Genomic DNA, 20,356 nt, shown 5'->3' with positions numbered 1-20,356 from the left:
TTATAATGATCCTGTGATTACTCTGGGCTCAACTGGATAATCCAGGCTACTCCCCATTTCAAGAACCTTAACTCTGTCATACTTGCAAAGTCTCTCACCGTTCCAGGGATGAGGTCCCTAGACATTTTGGAGGCCTGGACATCTTCTGAGACCATTGCTCAGCCGACCATTTCCACTATCCATAATTTATGTTAAATGAGAAGGAGGCAGAGAGCAAGTGCTGAGTGTTGAGCTGGGTTACGATTCCACATTTAGCGAAAAAGGCAGCTTCCATGTGGCCGTTGAAACTGCAAATTACTTGCAAATAAATCAAAGTTAATCAACTCAACTTTCCTTGACTCTTCGCTATTTTAAGTAAACCAGTTTAGGACTCCCTCCATTCCTTTTCCTTGAAAAGCACTTTTAGAGTAGTAGCCACAGTTGCCCCAGGTTCTGGCACACGAGAAGGTCACATGGAAGGCAGAAAACTAGCAGACCACGGGAAGGACAGAGCTGGTGTGAGATGAGAACGGAGCTTGAGATATGCTCACTGATCAGTGTGAACACGCGGCCCGGTGACTCTGGACACTTGGGGATCAGTCTTTAACAGATGCCAGGCATAGGAAATCTCACCACCAATGTGCTGGTGTGCATGCTATGCCCACCAGTGCAGTGTCATTCAGTGATGGTATGCATCTGAAACACCCCTAGAGCTTGCTAATCATATGCATCTGAAACACCCCTAGAGCTTGCTAATCATATGCATCTGAAACACCCCTAGAGCTTGCTAATCCTCTCCAACCCGCCACCCTCAGAGTTTCTGAATCAAAGGTTTGGGGCAAAGCCCTGGGATTAATATGTTTAACAAATAATGAAGATTATTCTCAATAAACTTTAAGACTTATTGCACTTCTGTCTTAGAAAACCCAAGGGTGGTTTTTGTGAAACAGAAAAGTGTGTCATAGGAACCCAACCAAATGCCAACTGGGTAATTGCAATATTTATTACCATGACGCTCAGCCTTCAATATATTCTCTTTCAGAGCTCATTCTAAATACATTCAATATGCCTGAAATTGCATATATGTGTGTGTGTGTGTGTGTGTGTGTGTAGTGACCTGCAAGTAGCAATCCAAGCTTTGAGTATAGCTGTTTGCTCCTGAAAGAGTCTAAAAGGGGCTCCATCAAAGAGGAAATTCAGTTTTTCTCTTGGCTTTTACCTACTTGCATTTAACTTCAGACCTATGCGGTCCTCTCTCTGGCCAAGCTGATGTGGATTGCCACGTTTCATCTAAATGAAGGCATTATCAGTTTTAAGGTGCACCATTGTTTTATGTATCACTATGAGGGGAAAAAAAAAAGCCGGCGAAACCATGACAATTATAAGACGTATTCTCATTTCATAGATGTTAAAGTTCCTAGGGGGAGGGGACTTGCCATGTGGAAATGCAATATTTCAAGATTGCTGCTTCCCGTGAAAGGAGAAGGCTGTTATTTCTGGGATGAGATCAAATTTCCCTCGAACTGTGTTTGCAGGTTATCTTCTCACTTGGCATCCGTGCATGGGAGAACAGACTCTAGTTCTGCATTAGCACATATTTTGTATGACATTGATCTCTGTCTTGCTAATTAAAAAATAAAATTCTATAGAAGAAGAGCCAATGATTATGGGAACCAAACTGAGAATCAAGAATAAGGATACAGTTTAACAAGAAAGTGTAATGACAGAAAGAACACTGCCTCCTCTGTATCATTTAAAGATGAACAGATTCAACAAGAAGAAAAAGGGGAAATTCTGTCCTATTTATTGTGGAATTAGCCAGGAAAAGTGTCTGCTGGCTCTCCATGCTCTGAAATAACCTTCTAGACGATGGACCTTGAATGGGCAGATTTCACCCTGGAAGCTTAATAAATAGCAGTGGAAGATGTGTTTTTTTTTTTTTTTTCCAACTCAAGCCCTGATAAAACCAAGATTGCTTTTTGTCTTTCATGAAGAGAAAGTTAGCACCAGAGAGATTTGGGGATCACATTTGCCATGCCATATGCCGAAAGGTGAAGGGTAGGTGGTAACTGGAGTTGGTTTCTTATACTAGGAGAGTGTATGTATGTATATGTGTATATATATATATATATATTATATGTTTTATTCAGCCAAGACATGTACAAGAAGCCACTCCACTCTGAGACTTGAAATTAGAACAACTAGATTTGGAAACCGGATTTGCAACCTACATTATTTGATGACAGTGATAAGATTTTGTTCTCAGGGCAAGAGGTGATTTGGTCAAGGGTTATTTCTTCCCTCTTCACAGGACACCTTGTGGCATTTTAATCCTCCTTCCCGCCCCCCTCCCACCACACACAAGTTTTCATACACAAAGCTTGAACTACTTAGAACAGTAGTTCCCAACCTGTGTTGCACATTAGAATTATTGGCAGAAATTTTAAAAAAAAGAAAACACAAAAATCCAAACCAAAAATACCCATGCGTAGGTCTCATTTCAGTGCAATTAATTCAGAATCTCTGAGGAAGGTAGGACCTGAATTTTTTTTTTTTACTCCCACGTGTTTATAACGAGCAGCCCAATTTGCAATCCCTTGGGGTTTGGCACATGTCAGGCTAGAGACTTGAGCGGGGCCTGTGCTAGTAACAAACCTTGGCAGAAGTGACTAGAAGCTGGGATTGGAATAACCTCTGTCTTAGGGTCAGGTTCCTCATGGGCAGATGGTGATCTGAGGGTCTATTTGTATATAAGGGTTTCAATTAGAAAGTGCTCTGGGAAGAAACCTGAAAGGGAGTAAGCCAGAAGGGGAGGGCAGTGTGGTAGCTGGTCTCCAGGGTTGGCTGCTTTCCATTCTTTCCCTCCTTGGTTGCACATGCTACTCAACTCACCAAGATGAGATCTACTTCTCCCCTATCAGAGCTGGCCTTCTAACCTGCCTTGACCAATAGATGTGACAGGAGCAGTGCTGAGCCCAATTCCAGGCTTATCTTTTAAGAGACCTAGCAACTTCTTGTCCCTAAGGGTGGCCAGTCATGTAAGAAACTTAGCCACCCTGAGACCACTGAGCTATGAGGAAATCTAAGCTAGTGACATGGGGAGATCACACAGGGGGGAACTGAGGAACCCAGCTGACAGTGACATATGATGCCAATCACATCATCCTGGCCAGACCCGCAGTTATTTGAGCCATCCCAGTAGAGGTCCCCAAACATCCCCACTATGCTTTATCGGAATCCTGACCAGGAGAATCATGAGCAAATAAAATGATCACTGTTTTTGAACTTCGGGCTAGTTTGTTATGTAGCAATAGATCACTGAAGTTTTTTTTTTTTTTAATACAACAATAAAAAACAATTTGGGGTTGTGGTATACCAATGGATAACTGAGGTTGGGTATAAGCAACAGTTAATGGAAGCAGAAAGAAACCCAATAGAGGTGAAAGGAAGCAAAATCCTACAGAGAGTTATCTCTAGCCTGATGCCATTGGGGAAATCTGAATTATGTCTCAGTGTTATCTTGACCTTAGATTTACATATTCTTGGTTATTGGATAAGGACCAGCTCATGGTACAGAGATGGTGGCATGAATTTCCAGGTTCCTCTGGCTTTCTGCAGAGTACGGAAAGGGTCAGTTACTCCTCAGAGCACACCTGGCCAGTGTCAGTGCATGGCATCATCACATCAGAGCATGTAGTAGTACAGCTTGCCTAGTATTATTTCTCAGTGTATAACAGACCACACAACCCAAGCAAAAACACCATACAGGTATCTCAGGCATAAAGTTAAGTCTAATCAACTAAGGGGAATCAGGACTTCATATAATAATAGCAAATTATGGGAGGAATCTTTGTAGCTAGAGAAACAGGTAGTGCAGTTTCTTTTTTGCAAGATAGGAAATAAGCCCTGGAAAATAATGCAGGTAGAAGATGCTTGCGTAGCAAAGCACAGGAAGGTAGCTTTGTGACAATGCTGAACATTTCCTGCTGTTCAGAGAAGCATGAAGCAGGGAGATGCTAAATTGTTGGCAGGTGTGCTTGACAGTAGTGTTGGTACAACTAACTTCCTAATATCTGACCCAGTTGAAGAAATGCTTGTGGTCTTTTTGTGAGGTTAAATTAGAGCATAAAAATTATCTATTTTTTTAAAAATGGAAATTGGTCAGAATTCATTTACTGTTTTTATATAGAGAGAATTAATTTTCAAAAAAATGTTTTAGAAAAACTGCTCTGGCAATGTGGGGAGGAAGATCTTATTTTCTAAAGGCAAATTTTGGCTATCTCTGTCCTCTTCCTTCTACTTTAACACTTAAAAGCAGAAATAGGTTTTTTGTTTTTTGGGATTTTTTACTCATAATATAAAGTGCTAAGTTTTGTGACTTTTTTTTTCTAGATTCATCTCATAGTGAAAAACAATTCTTTACTTGGTATACAGTTTTAACATGTGGGTGTTCATTCAGAATGAAGGAGCTCTGCATGACACAGTTGAGAGCTGGTCTATTCCACTTGCTGTAATACACAGCCTGGACCTCTGCTGGGTAGACAAAGCATCACCATTGGGATTTTGGCTGAATGGGGTGGCAACTTTTGCCAGTGCCATAAAAGCTTCACTGCTAGGGTTAAACTAGGACCTCTGGGTAAATGTTGCCTCCAAATAGCTGTTGGTACCAAGGCCAAATTCACCAAGAATCAATAACTCTCAGATGGCTGGTTCAGAACTATCATTGCTGGAGCTGCTGGGAGAAAATCTCTGGTCAAGCCAGGCATCCGATGACACTAAGGAGTGGAATACACATCTACTTCCTGGGTAATTATTCGCTTCCACAAGCTCTGGCCCAGCCGACACAGACAGCAGCAGGTGGCCATAAGTTAGCAGCCCTTCCAGCACCTGGGCATCATTTTCTTCTTTATTTAGATATCTTAGCGGGAAATGGTGAAATTTTAATGGGAGACAATGAGACCCCAGGGATTTCCAAGTGCTAGCTCATGGAGAGAGGTCTTCTGGGGTCACAAACACAATCACTGCTTCTATAAGACCTGACTGTGATTACTCACTGCTGGGGGTGATTGGGATTTGCAAGTTGATTAAAACTGGCTGAAATAGAATTTCTCAGATAATTGCTGGAAATGGGCCAATGTCTTTGCTGGACTGAGTTCCATGTGGTTGATTATATGTTCTCTGACCAAGAGCAGATCCACAAAAGCCAGAAGGGTTTCTTAAAGATGAACCTTCTGAGCAGGCACTTTGTCTTTTGACGAGCCGAGCAAGAGGGGAGAGGACGGGATGTTCCTGTGTTCCCGTTTCTTTGCACTAAGGTGTTCACCAAAGGGATGTCAGAACCTAGTCAGGGTAATCTTAAATTGGTATTTGACACCAAAATCTTAAAGTTATAAATGGATTCCCTGGGACTGGTTGCCAAGGAAAACAAAATCAAAGCAAAGATAACTCTATTTCCTTCCAGAAAAAATGACAAAGTAGTATCCCATTTCTTTCTTTACCTGAATTTTTATTTTTATGATTTCACAGTTTTTTTCCCCTGAAAATGTGTCTTTCGTGACTTTTCTTACTTAAAAACATATCTGCCCCTTTTAGTGGGTGATGATCTGATTAAACAGTATTCCAGAAAGGCTATTAGAGCTTGTGCTCTCAAACCAAAACCCCAAACAGCTTTGTAAAAAGTTGAAAATGTCTTATTTATTTATTTATTTATTTATTTATTTATTTATTTATTTATTTATTTCACAGTGTTTTAAATGACAGGCTGAAAGAATTTAAAAAAATTATTCTATTCAAAATTGATGACGAGGCCTGGAAAAAGTTACTCCTATACCCTGCAACCTCTCCCAGAGAGCGATTTAGTGATATTGATCAATGACCTTAAAAACCTACATGTCCTCTGATCTAGCATTTCTTCTAGAACAGTCTTTAAGAGATAACCAAAGCTGTGAGTGAAGATTTAGCTTCTCTTACGTTTGCTGCTGCTGTCTGTCTAGCAAAAACATGTCTAGCGAAATCCTGTCTAGCAAAATCTTGGCACAGTGTTCAATTTGGGAGAACCAGAAGAGTATGCATTTAGTAACAATGAAGGTGGAAATGCTAACAGTAGTGGTCTCCACATGGTGGAATTACATTTTTATTTGCCTTTCCTATATTTTCTAATTTTTCTTCAGTGAATATATGCTACTCATTTAAAAATATTTTCAAAAGCCTCCTCTGAACTATAGAAGAGTTTCACGGTAGAAGTTTGTCTTCTGACATGAAAAAAATTTTCATGAAAATAACTAATGTAAATCAAAGAATGTTGAACTATATGTGGGATGGTTCTACTTTTTATTGATTAATTAATTAATTAATTATTTTTTTGATTCTACTTTTTAAAAGGTGAAATCAATTTATTCTCTTTGCCTCTTCTCTCTTTTCTCTCATAACACAAACATGTATACACTTATTCAAACATCTGGAAGTATATACACCAAAATATTACAGTGGCTTTTTGTGGGTGGAGAGATATGTTAACTTGATTTCTTCTCTTTACTCATCTGTATGATTTGTAATTTTTCTTCAGTGAACATGTAATATGTGTATGATTGGAAAAGTAGAACTTAATTTCACACATAGCAGATAGAGGGCCTGAAGTATTTGTAGGAGGGGGAGTGTGTGTGGGGCTCTGTTCGCTGCCCTCTGACCCTCTGCTACTTAGGGCTCATGTAGACTAGGGATTCTCTGTGTCTTAGGTAATGTGGAGCCTCCCATCTCTCCCCCCAGAGATGGGATGGAGCAGAGAGCCTCAGAGGATCATCAGGCAGCTACTCAGTGGCCTTTGGGATAATATATACATCTGGTACTTGGAAGCCGGTAGAGTACGGGAGGCGATTTGTAGCCTGCCACCTCTAAAAATTGCACCCAGTGCCTCCCTCTTACTAGCCTTTGCTTCGCCTGGCTCACTAGTGCTGGTGGTGGCCTTCAGCTCTCTAACACCTGGGGATGGGCAGGAGGGAAATGGCTTATCCAGGGATGCTGATCTATAAAACCAGAAAGCTTTCCCTGAGCTCTCAGGAAACATAGTGCACTTAGAGTTGTTTCCTCCAGTATTTACTCCCCTAGAGAAATCTGTGTAAGTGGGAGAGATTAAGGGAAACTAGAGCAGTGCTTCCCAAAGCTGTCGCTCGGCAGGTGTGTTGCATAATGGTTAGAGGTAGGCTCTGGTAGTGCCAGCACCTCTGAGTGAGCAACACTCTGCTGCACACTAGCTGTGTGACCTTGGGCAAATGTTTAAGCCCTCTGGGCCTTGGTTTCCTCATTTGTAAAGTCTAGATGATAATGTTGTAATGATAACATTAGGTAATGTGTATATTATAGAGTCTGTCACTTGGCAGGCACTCAACAAATACAAATGTTGCCATATTGTTGTTCCATATGTCCATTTCTATTATTTTAAATAATTTTTTTGGAATACATAATACATATACATGGCACAAATTCAAAATGTAAAAAAAAACAAACCCAAAACAACAGTCATGTAATAGGTCAATAATGTGCCCTCAGAAAGATGTCCATGCCCTAATATTTGGGTCCTATGAACATGTTATATGGTGAAAGGGACTTTCAGATGTAATTTAGGTTGTGAACTTTATGATAGGGAGATTTTCCTGGACTATCAAGGTGGGCCTAATCTGGTCAAATTTTCTTAGGCTCTAGTTGGAGAGCTGCTGGAAAAGAGGAAGGCCCAGAGATTCTCACTGGGTGCATGACCAGACCAGGTCTGCCGGGAGAAGACAATCTGGAATGTGGCGGCCTAGAGGCTCCATGACTGGCTTCTGGCTGACAACCACCAGCAATCCGAATTTAGCCAACAACCTAAATGAGCTGAAACTTAAGATTCTTTCCCATAGTTTCAGGGAGGGATGAGGCCGGCTGACACCTTGATTCCAGCCTCCTGGAACCCTGAGTAGAGATATCAGTGGATCCAAACCAGACCTCTGGTTATGAAAGAGTACATCTGTATTGTCTTAAGTCATGAAGTTTTCCCTAATGGAGAGAAAACCAGCCTAAGTAAAAAGTAGGTTTGACTACTACCCTGTTCTCCATTTCCTTTTCCTGGAGATAACCTCCTTATGTTTTGAAGGAAAAATCAGATAAAGAGCTCTTATCTGGGAGACTTTAAACTGAGAGATCTTTGGGAAGATCAATGAGTAGGAAGAATGATAGTTCTTGTATATTTTCTTAGGGAAATCTTTAATGCCAAGTGTAAAACCGCCCATGTGAAAGTGATTAATAAAACAGTAGGAACATTTGAGATATTTATGAATCCTTACGGAAAAGAAAATCCCAACTACTTAGAAAATGTAGGTAATTATGAACGTAATGGTGAACTTAAAAAAATTCAAAGGTGTCATAAAAGAAATCTCCTTTTGTGAAAATTTAAAAGTTTTTCTTTTTAGAGCCATGAAAAAGCTTCTGAGTAGTTCAGTCATATTCCTCTCAGAAGCTAAAACCTCTAGAGAATGGGGAGATTGAGAGTGGAAGAGAGGAAAAGAAGGACCGCAGGCAAGTTGAAGAAGAGAATTACACAAATGGCAAAGACTTTTAAATATCCCAAATGGAATCTGAGCTGGAATCACTGCAAATAAGTCTGGGACAAGGCAGACAAAAGATGATCCTTTAGATAGATTGGGGTCATTTTGTAAGTCCCTGCTTCTACCAATAATCAGTCTGTAGCCTTTTATTTCTCCCACTGACATTTGGAAAGTTGACAGTCTATCAGCTAATATTTATATTTTAAAGTTGGCTTTTTGGGGACATTTTTTTCCTGGTGTTGGTGGGTGAGGGGAGGTCAGGAAAGGAAGGCAACAGGTCATCCAATGGATTTGTGAGAATATTCTTTGGAAGAAATGACTGAACCCAACAAATTGCAGAAGGCTGGAAACTGACTTACATGTTGAAAACTCATTGTATTTTACTTGATCCAACAGATTCATAATTGAGAAATCAATTTTAAAAATGCATTATAAAAAATGCATCATGAATATTTGGAGGAAATAAAGTATAATGATTCATTTAATGACTATTAGCCCTAGAGAGAACACTGTAATCATCCCTGTATCGTATGGATAGTGGAAATACATAATTTTCGTTCAAGTCACATTACAAATAAGGCAAAATTCAGCTTCCTCAGGACAAAAAAAAAAAAAAAAAAACAAAAACAGAATACACAATGGTACTGTCAGAATAGTTGGTTTTTTATTTCCAAACAGAAAACAAAATAAAGAATCCCATTGCTTTGCTATAATTTTCTCAAGAGATTTCTCCCTGAGAGGAATAAGGCATAATTCATAGACTTTTATTCCCACCCAACAAATATTTCACAACGTGTGAAATTACCCAGGAGTTCATTTCCAGATTGTACAATCCCCAAACTTGAGGCTATAGTTACATTTATTTCAAAGAAAGGCCAGAAACAATCTCCTCTGAAGTCTTTCTGCCTGTTAACACACAGCACAGAGCCCCAGGAATGATGCACCCCACGTGGCCTCTTTTTCCCTAACAAAAGAATCTCTGGGAGCTGAGTGAGTGCTTTCTATAACCAGAGCTCCTGAGTCTTTCTCTTCTTGGATGAATAAGAAACGTGTCTCAGTACAGGTGGTTTTGATTAATAAAATGCCTTCAAGGTTTGTAAGGAGAACTTGGGTTAATTGGCTTTGGCAGAAGGGATGGGACAAGCAACACCTATTATAGGTAAAAGAAAAGGCAGCCAGAACCAGAGGTCCTTGTCAAACCAACACTACACTTGATTGTAGGACCATACACTTTGGGCATGGAGTTTGGGTTGCTGTTGGCCTTTTTTGATCTATTTCAACCTCTTTTTTTGCATGGCTAATGAGGAAGACACCACATGTAGTACAAATAACCCCCAGAAGAAACAGGCATCCTAATTATGAGAATTATATCAAAGAACATTTTTATCTGTAATGACTGAACATCTTCAGAAGACAAATTATTAATCCTCATGCAATTGTCCTACTTGTAATCAATTTCCTTAGAGTCTTCCATATCCAGCCTTGTCAGTTGGATCAAACTACTTGCATCTGGTTGCCAATTGGATTATAGCTGGTTAAACTAGGTTGTGGCTCATTTATTTTTATTTTTATTTATTTATTTTTAAAGATTTTATTTATTCATGAGAGACACACAGAGAGAGGCAGAGACATAGGCAGAGGGAGAAGCAGGCTCCCTGTGGGGATCCCGATGTGGGACTCCATTCCAGGACTCTGGGATCACACCCTAAGCCAAAAGCAGATGCTCAGCCCCTGAGTCACCCAAGTGCTGAGGTTGTTGCTTGCTTATGAGAAACTTGGGATCAAATACTATCGTTCTGACTGAAGCATGAAAAGCATTATAGAAGAGCAATGTACATTTTATCTTTAAATCTAAGAGTGCTATCGACTGTTGGTAACACTTGCTGTTATTTTGCTTTTTGCACTGATCTTAGAGGAAAGTTTTCAAATACATTTGTCAAACGATTGACAAGAATATCCTCCTTCTTGTTCCATTTATAAAGCTACAGTTTCCTATCTCATTATCTTTTAAAGACTATCAAAAAAAAAAAAAGTGGTGCTCTATTCTTGACTGTGGGAAGGTCTAGTTACCATGGTCTTGACAGGAGTCTGTGACCACCTATTCTATAGAATCCAAAGTAGCTCACTTCTGTAATACTAGTAAACTAGTATCGAGTAAACAAGTAAACTTTAGATTTTTCCATTTAGATCTTTTTGGATGGGAAAGAGTCCTCAACTTGTTTCCCCATTTATTTGTCTCATTGTCTGCCTAATGGAATCAGGTGGGTGGTTTGCTGCTGAGCTTTGATGACTGTGATGTGCAGTGCCTGGTGGGAGCTTCTTGGATGAAAAAAGTGGGGAGCTGACAACAGTGAGAATCTCCGTGGGCAGCAAATCTGAGCTGCCATGTGTTCTAATTAATATTCCACAAATCTTTTAGGTCTCAGCTTCCAAGCCACTTCCTCAAGGAAGCCTTTTCTGACTCGCCCAAAGTAAATGTCTCTCTTCTGTATTCCACAGTTCTATATACCTCTCCTCATCCAATTTCCAAATATTTGTCTATCTTTCCCCATATACCATACGCTCCATGAAAGATGGGAATTGTGTCTGTATCTCTACTACTTACCTTTCAATTGTGTGTAGACCAGACACGAGCCATTTATTTTTTATTTTTTATTTTTTTTTTAGTGTAGCACTTGTATCTTAGAAGGTGTCAATTTTTGCCCTGGACTTTAAGCATGGCATTAAGAAAATTTTCCACATCATCCCTTGGCTTTTTCATCAAGGTTCTTCCCGTTTCCTTTTAATAAGCTCAAGCTTATGAAAATGTAAATTTTCTCACATTTTATGGGAGGGCTTTATCAAAGACTGCATGGAATCTTGCTCATTTGGCCAGGTTGTCTGTATAAACATCCGCTCAGAGGTGGACATGAGACAATCACTTCATTGCCTCGTAGGTAAGTACATTCTGCAACTAAAGTCATTTTTCAGCCCACGGATTCTTGGTAAATACTTGCTGAGTTTAGAAATCTGTGGTAGAGGAAGTGGTAATGTGGGTTAAAAGGCTTACATTTGGGAAAGCACATTTGACCTCCCACATTCGGATCTTGACAAAAGGGCCTCAGACCCATAATAACAGTATTTCTATTTTTAATCATGTTTTCCCATGGAGTTAACATTTAGTGGTTTATAGTGGAATAATTTTGGGGAACTTGAATTTACGCATCTCTTTGGGGCTGAAAGTAAACTAATGAAAATAAACTGCAATGCACATGGTCCACAGGTATAGTTAATTGCTATAAAAGACTCAGGATTCCTGGGGTGCCTGGGTGGGTCAGTAGGTTAAGTGTTGGACTCTTGATTTTGGCTCAGGTCATGATCTCAGGGTTGCAAGATCGAGCCCTGTGTTGGGCTCTGCGCTGGATGTGGTACCTGTTTAAGATTCTGTCTCTCTCTCTTCCTCTGCCCCTACCCATTCCCCTAAATAAAAATAAAGTAAAAATAAATAAATAAAAGACAAAGGATTTCTTCACCTTCATCTTCCTTGGTGAAGGAATCATCTTCCAGGATTTCTCACCAGCGCATTGGGGATTAAGTGCTTTCCTCTCTGGGAACTAGAGGATTCCCTTCCCCGCCTGCAAGGCATTTGTGTATTTACAGTCCTCTGGCTCCTGCCCCGGATCTTTATGAATCACATGGCTGCTTTCTCCCATCTGTATTTTATAAATTCTACTGGCGCATTTTTGGAGAGAAAAGGTACGAGTTAGCATGGGTGGGAAGTAATTATAGTTTTCAGTTCCCAATCTTTATCTCCTTCTAAGGGATTGAAGAAAGAACTAAGACCTTTCTGATGGTTAAGATTGTAAACCTGTGGGTGCTCTTGGAAGCTGTGGAGAAAGAGAGGCTATACAAATGGAAATGAATCCCCCTCCCACCCTCATATGTAATGCCTGGAAGACAACTGGAGAAGACAATTTTAGGAGCTTAAAGGACATTTGTTCATCATTTGCATTTCCCAGGATTTCAGGTAAGCTAAGTGGATTTCATTTCAGACACTATGTAATGAAATGCAGAGCTAATTTTAGGAGTTATTATTCATCAATCAATTAAGTCAGGAAGTTATTTAGTACCCCTCAAACCCCCCAGACCCCCCCAAAGCAAACCAATTTTCTAGGCTTCCTGTATCAGTAACTCTGCCATGATGAGCAGGCAGGGGACCTTGACCTTGGAACGTAGGTCATAATACACAGTGTGAGCATCCATCTGCCCTGTGAGGAAAACATGTGGCCAGGGCCGTTGCAGCAAGGAACAAGGAAATACACCTGACTCTGGGCTGCCCATTTCTTCCTGTGCTATTATTTGGCTTTATAGTTGGAAACTATCAATTTCTTGCAGATATGTAGTACCCATCCTGCTGGAGGATTATATACCCCTGTTGCATTGAACTCAGGTGTGGCCACGAAACTTGCATTGTCCAAAGAAATGAAGATGATGTTCGAGACTTCCAAGCAGAAGACCTAAGGGCTACTCTGTGGTTCTACCATAGTTCTTTCCTACTGCTGCATACTGGCCAGGTCACAGGTAGAGGCTGATCCATCAGCCTGAGCCCCAGGATGAAGCTGACCTGGAGAAGCACCACTGTTGATCTGGGAGACATGTAGCATGAACAAGAAGTAACCCTCTGGATCTTGGAGTCATTTGTTACCGCAACACAACAGTCTATCCTGAGCAATACGATAGTAAAAACCTTTGAAGTCTAGTCTGTGGGAATAATTTTTGCCTCTCTCCATCTTTGTCTGATCTCTTCTCTCTTTTTTTTTTTTTTTTAAGATTTAATTTATTTATTCATGAGAGATACAGAGAGAGAGAGGCAGAGACACAGGCAGAGGGAGAAGCAGGCTCCCCATGGGGGGCCTGATGTGGGACTTGATCCCAGGACCCCGGCATCACACCCTAGGCCAAAGGCAGATACTCAACCACTGAGCCATCCAGATGCCCTTGTCTGATCACTTCTTATAGAAAGCAACCCTTATTACCATACCAGGGATGCTTTTCCAGGTCTGAGTGCAGGCTTATGGAAAAGCTATGAAGTTGCTTACTGAAAAATGAGATCTCTACATAGTAATATGTAGCTCCAATTAGCTTCTGGAAAAGAGTTGGACAGAGAGCGGTTGCTCCCTGAAGGCCAAGATCATGTTGGTCTTTGTCATTGCTAAATCTCTGGTGCTTAGTCAAGTATCTGGCCTCTGGAATTGCCTTCCGTAAGTTGGACAATGAATTCAGATCAGATAATGAATGAAATTGGATGTCGCTATTCTTATAGGTGACGTGCAGCATTTGTGATGAAAAGAAAATTTATGTTTGAAAAGCAAGTAAAATCAAATAAGGAACTGAAAGGCCAACATGGGTCTAATGGAGTCTGCTCGGGCCATATCAGGTATCACCACCCCACAAGTCACTCAGGCCTATGCCAAAAGCAATGAGTAAAGTGGGCTGGGCCACATCAAAAAATAAGCTTCCTCCCCCTTTGCTTGAAACGTATGATTTTCTTAGTCTATCATTAATTCCTCCCACTTTTTGATATGGACATTTGTGAGAAATATTTTTCTTTCTAACTTGACTACAGGAAACACAAAAGGTCAATTATGATGACAGTCAGTCCCTCAAGGTCAGCTTTGGTTTCTAGGGGATAAAAGAAATGGTAATTTGAAAAGCCCATGTCCTAGAGATAGGAGTCAGGTGTGTCTCAGCTCCCTCTGGGTGCTATCATGTCGGAACACAGGCCTGGTTTTCCCAGAGCATCTTAACGTTTAGGAGCAGCTGACAATCTGGATTTTGGTTTTGAATTTCCCGATCTTTAAATGTTGGCAACTAAAAATTAATATTAAGTTCAGTGGAGGATAATACCTTTGCAGGGCGGATTTGACCCTAAGTACCAGTAATAACTTCTGACCTTGGTCTATTTTTATAAGGATGGCTTCGGGGATGAAAGCTCTAGACTTTAAGATTATATTTGCATAGGTGTGTGTGATTTTTAGAAAACACCTGGAGGAAGAGCTGATGCCAATTTCCACGGCCCCCAAAACCACAGATTGGTGACTCATCACCTGAGTTGCCACGAGGATAGCAGGAGGTTGCTATATGTCCTGTTGGAATCTCTCCTCGATTCAGGCCAACGCCCTTTGACTTTGAATATTTCTAAGACTAAATCGGAGATTTGGGTACTAAATTATATATTTAGAGTGTCCTTGCCAAAATGAAACATTATATTTTTGTGCAAGTGTGTTTATTTCTTGTTTCTTTTTTTTTCAGATAACGCTAGAGAATTTCCAGTCTCCTCCAAGGGCAGAGATGAAGGCCTGCATGAAGATATAAATAGTTAGGAGTCCCAGGACAAAGGATGTTCTGGAAAAGGAGAGAAAGACCTGTGGGTGAGGAGGCGTCCTTGTTGTTTTCAGCTTTTCTAAGATTGGAAAGGTGTGTACCACAGCAGTGGCTGTTTGAAGATGTCTGTGATCTTTGTGATGGACTCAATTGATGGAATTCAAAGGGGACAATTGTCTTGTTTGCATCTACCCAGTAGCATTAGAACACCTTTCCTGTAGTTTGGAAATTTCCCTCCTTTTAAATCTATCCCTGAAGGTAGAAGGAGGGTCTTGTGTTCCTGACTCTCACCTTCCCAATCCATCTTACAGCTGGTGGCTAGTGACCCAGGCTCGGTGTGATTGATTTCTTTTGTTTGTCTCTCCAGATCTACTTTCTACCCTTCTCTGCCTGCTGTGCCCCCCAGGAGGATGACCGTATGGACATATTACCACGTTCCCCTGCCTCTGGCTTCTGGTTGGGTTTGGCCAACGGGAGGCAACAAGAGGAGACTGGGGAGAGGGAGGAGAGAGCAGTGGAACACGGACTCCTCCAGCTCCATCAGTGCCGGGGAAGTGTTCTAACTGTTGCTACTGTTCCAGGAATAGACAGTAGGAATATCAGAGAGTTATGGACATAACTGATGACCTTGCCAACCTGGTGGACAATACCGATGAGAACCGTCCTACTGAAACCAGGTCTGTGAAAATGGTGGACAGAAAGTCAACATCTTGTGGGACGATCATGGTGATTTTATTTCTTTTTGTGGCTACTGTGGTCATTGCAGTGTGGCTTACCAACTAGGGTTAATTAAAGGATCACCAGCCATGAACCTGTGAAGGAGAAAAGTTGAGCACCCTTCTGGTACATGAAAGCTGCTCTCAATAAATCCCCTCAAAGCTCTGAAATGAAAGGAAACAAAACAAAAAACTGTTTACTATCACTACTATCTCTGCAGGCTGTTCCAGGAATAGCTCCTTTTCCCTGGCCCTTCAGATGTAGATGCTGTCATGGTCTGTGCCCACCGCCTACCCCTCCCCCCCCCAGCCACTCCGAGGTTAGTCCTTGGCTGTATCACCATCCTTTCCCACATCAAGATAAACTGTCCTCTTAATAAAAACTCTGCAATTATCCTTTGCAATGTGCCATCTCTTTCCTGCCTAGAGCCCCACTGATTCACTCTGCCAATCAAACATAATTTTGCCAAATCTTGCCAAACTTTGATGCAAAGCTGATGGCAGAAGAGTGTTGGGATGGTGTGACAGATAATTTTACGTGTCAATTTGGCTGAGCCATGGTACCCAGATATTATTCTGGACTTTCTGTGAGGGTTTTTTTTTTTTTTTTTCTTTTTTGGATGAGATTAACATTTAAATTGGTGGACTTTGAATCAAGCAGATTTTTCTCTCCAGTATGGGCCTCATCCAAACAGTTAAAGGCCTGAATAGAACGAAAGACTAAACTCCCCAAAGCAAGAGGGAATTTTGCCAGCAGTCAGTCCTTGGACCTGAATTGTAACTCTTCCCCGCCAGCTTACCCCATCAGATTTTGGACTTACCAAGACTCCACAATCACATGAGCCCATTTCTTAAGCCGATAAGATACACACATATACACATACACATACATGCATTTTCTATCTCTCTGGATACCCCTGACTGATACATCTGGTAAACTCACTTTTTTTCTTTGAGGGTTTGGCTCTGAGAGAGAATTCCTGGTATGGATGCGACAGCGGTTTAAACTGCATAATTATTGGTTGATGGCAACAGTTTCCTAATCAGCCTAATTCTGCAGTGTTTTGGGAACTGTTTCTAGGAGTTCATTTGAGCCTGGTCCTCCAGCCCTCCAAGTCATTTTGTGTCCTGCTTAATATTCTTTGAATATTGTCCTTTGCTTATTCAAGCAGAGTCTGGCTTCTGTTGCTTACAAGCATTAACCATGACTGAAGCATCGATTAAGTACAGTTAGAGAAAGGTCAGATTGTAAAAAAGAGAAAGTTCTGTTTTTGTTTGTTGACTTAAAGACTAGTTATAAAATGTAGTTTCATGGTATTAAAGCAATACATTTTTCTTGCAATAAACAATAAATATACTGTCATCCAGCTGTACTATTATTTCTTCCTTTAGAGTGTAATGTACTTTTCCAGACTGGCACAAATAATAAACTACTCAAGCATATTGTTATTGTTCCCTCATTTAATTTCACTTCTGAATGTCTCTGTGATCTTGATTCAGCATGAAGAAGCAAATGTGATTGTGTTTGCAAGAGGCTGCCTTCCAAGATGGTGTATGCAATGTTGGTGTAACGTTCCTTTTTCTCCTTGTCTATAGAAACATCAAGTTAAGCTTGCAGTTTCTGTGATGTTTGTAGAAGGATTAATTTCTACAAAACAGATTTTAAAATCTGCCTAAGGAATAGTCCTACTTGCTGGATAACTCAACCAGGGGTTTTTATTTCTGGTGTGCTTTAACTCTTTGGCTTTCATAGGAATGCATGAAAGAGGAAATTGTGAGAAAATGCTGGTTTTCCTGTTGTTATGTGGATTAATAAATCAAGGTTCTATCCCTAAATGGGGCATTTTTGTGCAACTCCCTCAGAGTGTAACTATTTTCTAAAAATATAATTTATTTTTTTAAGAGCAGTTTTAGGTTCACAGCAAAACGAAGTGGAAAGTACAGAGTGTTCCCATATATCCATGTGCCCCACATAGGCACAACCTCCCCCCACTTAACATCCTCCACCAGAGTAGTACATTTGTTGCAATTGATGAACCAACATTGACACATTATTATCACCAAAGACTATGGTTTATATTAGGGTTCACTCTTTCTGTGGGATGTTCTATGAGTTTTGAGAAATGTATAATGACATGTACTCACTATACTATCATACAGAATAATTTCCCTGTCCTAAAAATCCTTTTTTCTGCCTATTCATCCCTCTTTTTCTCCAAACCCCATGGCAACTGCTGATCTTTATACTATCTCCATAGTTCTGTCTTTTCCAAGTATATAACATTCTACTTGGAATCATACAGTATGTAGTCTTCTCAGTTTGGATTCTTTCACTTAGTAATATGCCTTCAAGTTTCCTCCATGTCTTTTCCGCCAAGTCCTCCATAGGTGAGAGCTTATTTCTTTTTAGTGCTGAATTGCATTGCACAGATGTACACAGTTTATCCACTCACCTATTGAAAGATCAATTAAGAACATTTTTTAAAGAAGATGACATAGGGTCCACATTTAATTTTAATAGCTGTGTATATCATGTTAAGGCTAAACAATAGTTAAGAGTTGGACAAGAGCACAAGCAAATTCATGAATTAAAACTTCTGGTGCTTTTTCTCATTTGTACTGCATGACAACATTTATATCTTTGCTGCTCCCTGAGCTACATATTTCTGAATATATTTTGCTTCGATTGTATTAATGAGAACTCTTTTTGCTGCCCATGCATAGCGCTCCAGAGATCACATGAGGATACTACTCCATTTATTCTTCTAGTCAATATCTACTAGGAAAATATAAACCTTTCTATATAGTCCAAACAGAGAGAGTTTTAATGCAGAGAATTGGTTGTAAACATCTTAGAATACCTGGAGAAGCAAGAAGATGGTGTTGTCTAGGAGTCAGGAAGATGCTACACCAAAACTACAGGCTGAAAATACAGAACAAATGCTAGTGTCATATTCAGAGATACCAGAAAATTTAGAATGATCATACCAGAACTTTAAAATAATTATAATAAATATGCTGAGAACACTAATGAAAAAAGTGAATAACATACAAGAACAGATGGATAATTTAAGCACAGATATAGAAGTGCTAAGAAAGCATCAAAACAAAGTGTTAGCAATGAAAAACATGGTAACAGAAATGTAGAATGCCTTTGGGGGCACCTGAGTATCTGACTCTTGATTTCAGCTCAGGTCTTGATTTCATCATGGTCATGAGTACAAGCCCCACATTGGGCTCCACAGGGATGTGGAGTGTACTAAAAAAAAAAAAAAAAAAAAAAAAAAAAATACCTTTGATGGGTTCATCAGTAGACTGAATGTGCTTGAGGCAAAAAGAAAAATCAGTGAGCTTGAAGCTATGGTAATAGAAACTTCTCAAGTTGGAAAGTAAAGAGAAAGAAGGAAGGAAAAAAATGGAACAGAGTATCCACATACACAAATGGCATAACATAAAAAAAAATGAGAATATTAGGAGGAAAAGATCGAAAGGAACAGAAGAAATATTTGAAATAACAATGACTGAGAATTTCCCCAAATTAACCGGCTCCAAAACAAAGATTCAAGAAGCTTACAGAACAACATGCAGGATACATGCCAGAAAAATGACATCTCAGCATATTATTGTAGAACTGCAGAAAATCGAAGACAAAGAGAAAATCTTAAAAGAAGCCAGAGGAAGAAACCCACCTTACCTATCCAGAAACAATGATAAGAGTTTTCTTCAGAAACAATGCAAGCAAGAAGAAAGTGGAGTGAAACAGTTAAGGTATGGAAACAGGAAAGCCACCTACAACTTTGTATCCAGTGAAATTATCCTTGAAAGTGAATGAGAAATAAAGACTTTTAAGACAAACAAAACTTGAAGGAACTCATTGCCAGTAGACCTGCCTTATAAGAAATGTTAAAAGGAAAGGCATGAAAATGGATATATTTTTTCATTGGAGGACCTAAAAATCACTTTGCAAAGGGTCATGGATACAGGGAGAGATGGAGAATTTTGCTTATTTTTGGCAATCAATATATATACAGAGATACTTTTAGGTATTTTCAAGAAAAGAGAGTTTGTTATAAAATGCTTATTTCTAGATATTGTAGTATAGAACTAGACAGAGATAATCCATTTTTCTATGTCCTCTTAATTGGTATACCTTTCTTTTTCTGTCTCATCTATCCAGACCTCCAGTACTAATTCCTGAGTAAAAGTCTGATGGATCAGTTCCAACATGGACCACTCACCAGACTATAGACTAACACATATTCTGTCAGCACTCACCATTCCAGTAATTGCCAACATTGTGCTACTCTAAGTATCTGCAATTCTCTGCCTCAGGGCTTTCTTTTGATCCAAACTTGGGAGGCAGTCTGGCAGTTCTGAGGAATTGTCCTAAATCAGGGGCAATTGGGAATTGGTGGACATGGCAGATTGTTTACATCGATGGTACTAATTTTTTGATCCTCTCTGAATCCATGCCCCTTATACTATGACTTTGTAGTTTCTCTCACTAGAGGGAGGGCATAAATTTCCCCATCACTTGAGTATATGTGCTGCCGAAGTGAGCACTTCCGCATCACTTGAAACTGGGCTTCATGTTTTATCAGTCTATACAATGTTAGCAGACTTGATACAGAGGTTAGAGAAAGCCTTTGGTGCATTTCTGCTTTCTCCCCTCTTCCTCTATGATTGCCATGAGAGCATGGCCAGGCTAGCCTGTCAGAGGAT

At 40.1% G+C, this 20,356-nt stretch overlaps 1 protein-coding gene across 4 annotated transcripts in view; it reads left to right on the top strand.

Moving 5' to 3' along the window:
- LOC144294031 (uncharacterized) overlaps nucleotides 1-15,989 on the top strand; it is a 75,655-nt gene extending 59,666 nt beyond the window's left edge. For all 4 annotated transcript variants that reach the window (XR_013361425.1, XR_013361427.1, XM_077865551.1 and 1 more), the window contains 3 exons: nucleotides 12,356-12,561; nucleotides 14,847-15,011; nucleotides 15,286-15,989. The gene's annotated coding sequence lies outside the window, so the exon portion shown is untranslated. The remainder of the gene's footprint in view (nucleotides 1-12,355; nucleotides 12,562-14,846; nucleotides 15,012-15,285) is intronic.
- Nucleotides 15,990-20,356: the final 4,367 nt, after the last annotated feature.

This window comes from Canis aureus, chromosome 22 (genome assembly GCF_053574225.1).
Source record: "Canis aureus isolate CA01 chromosome 22, VMU_Caureus_v.1.0, whole genome shotgun sequence".
NCBI classification, from domain to species: domain Eukaryota; kingdom Metazoa; phylum Chordata; class Mammalia; order Carnivora; family Canidae; genus Canis; species Canis aureus.
This window is presented reverse-complemented; position numbering and strand designations above follow the sequence as displayed.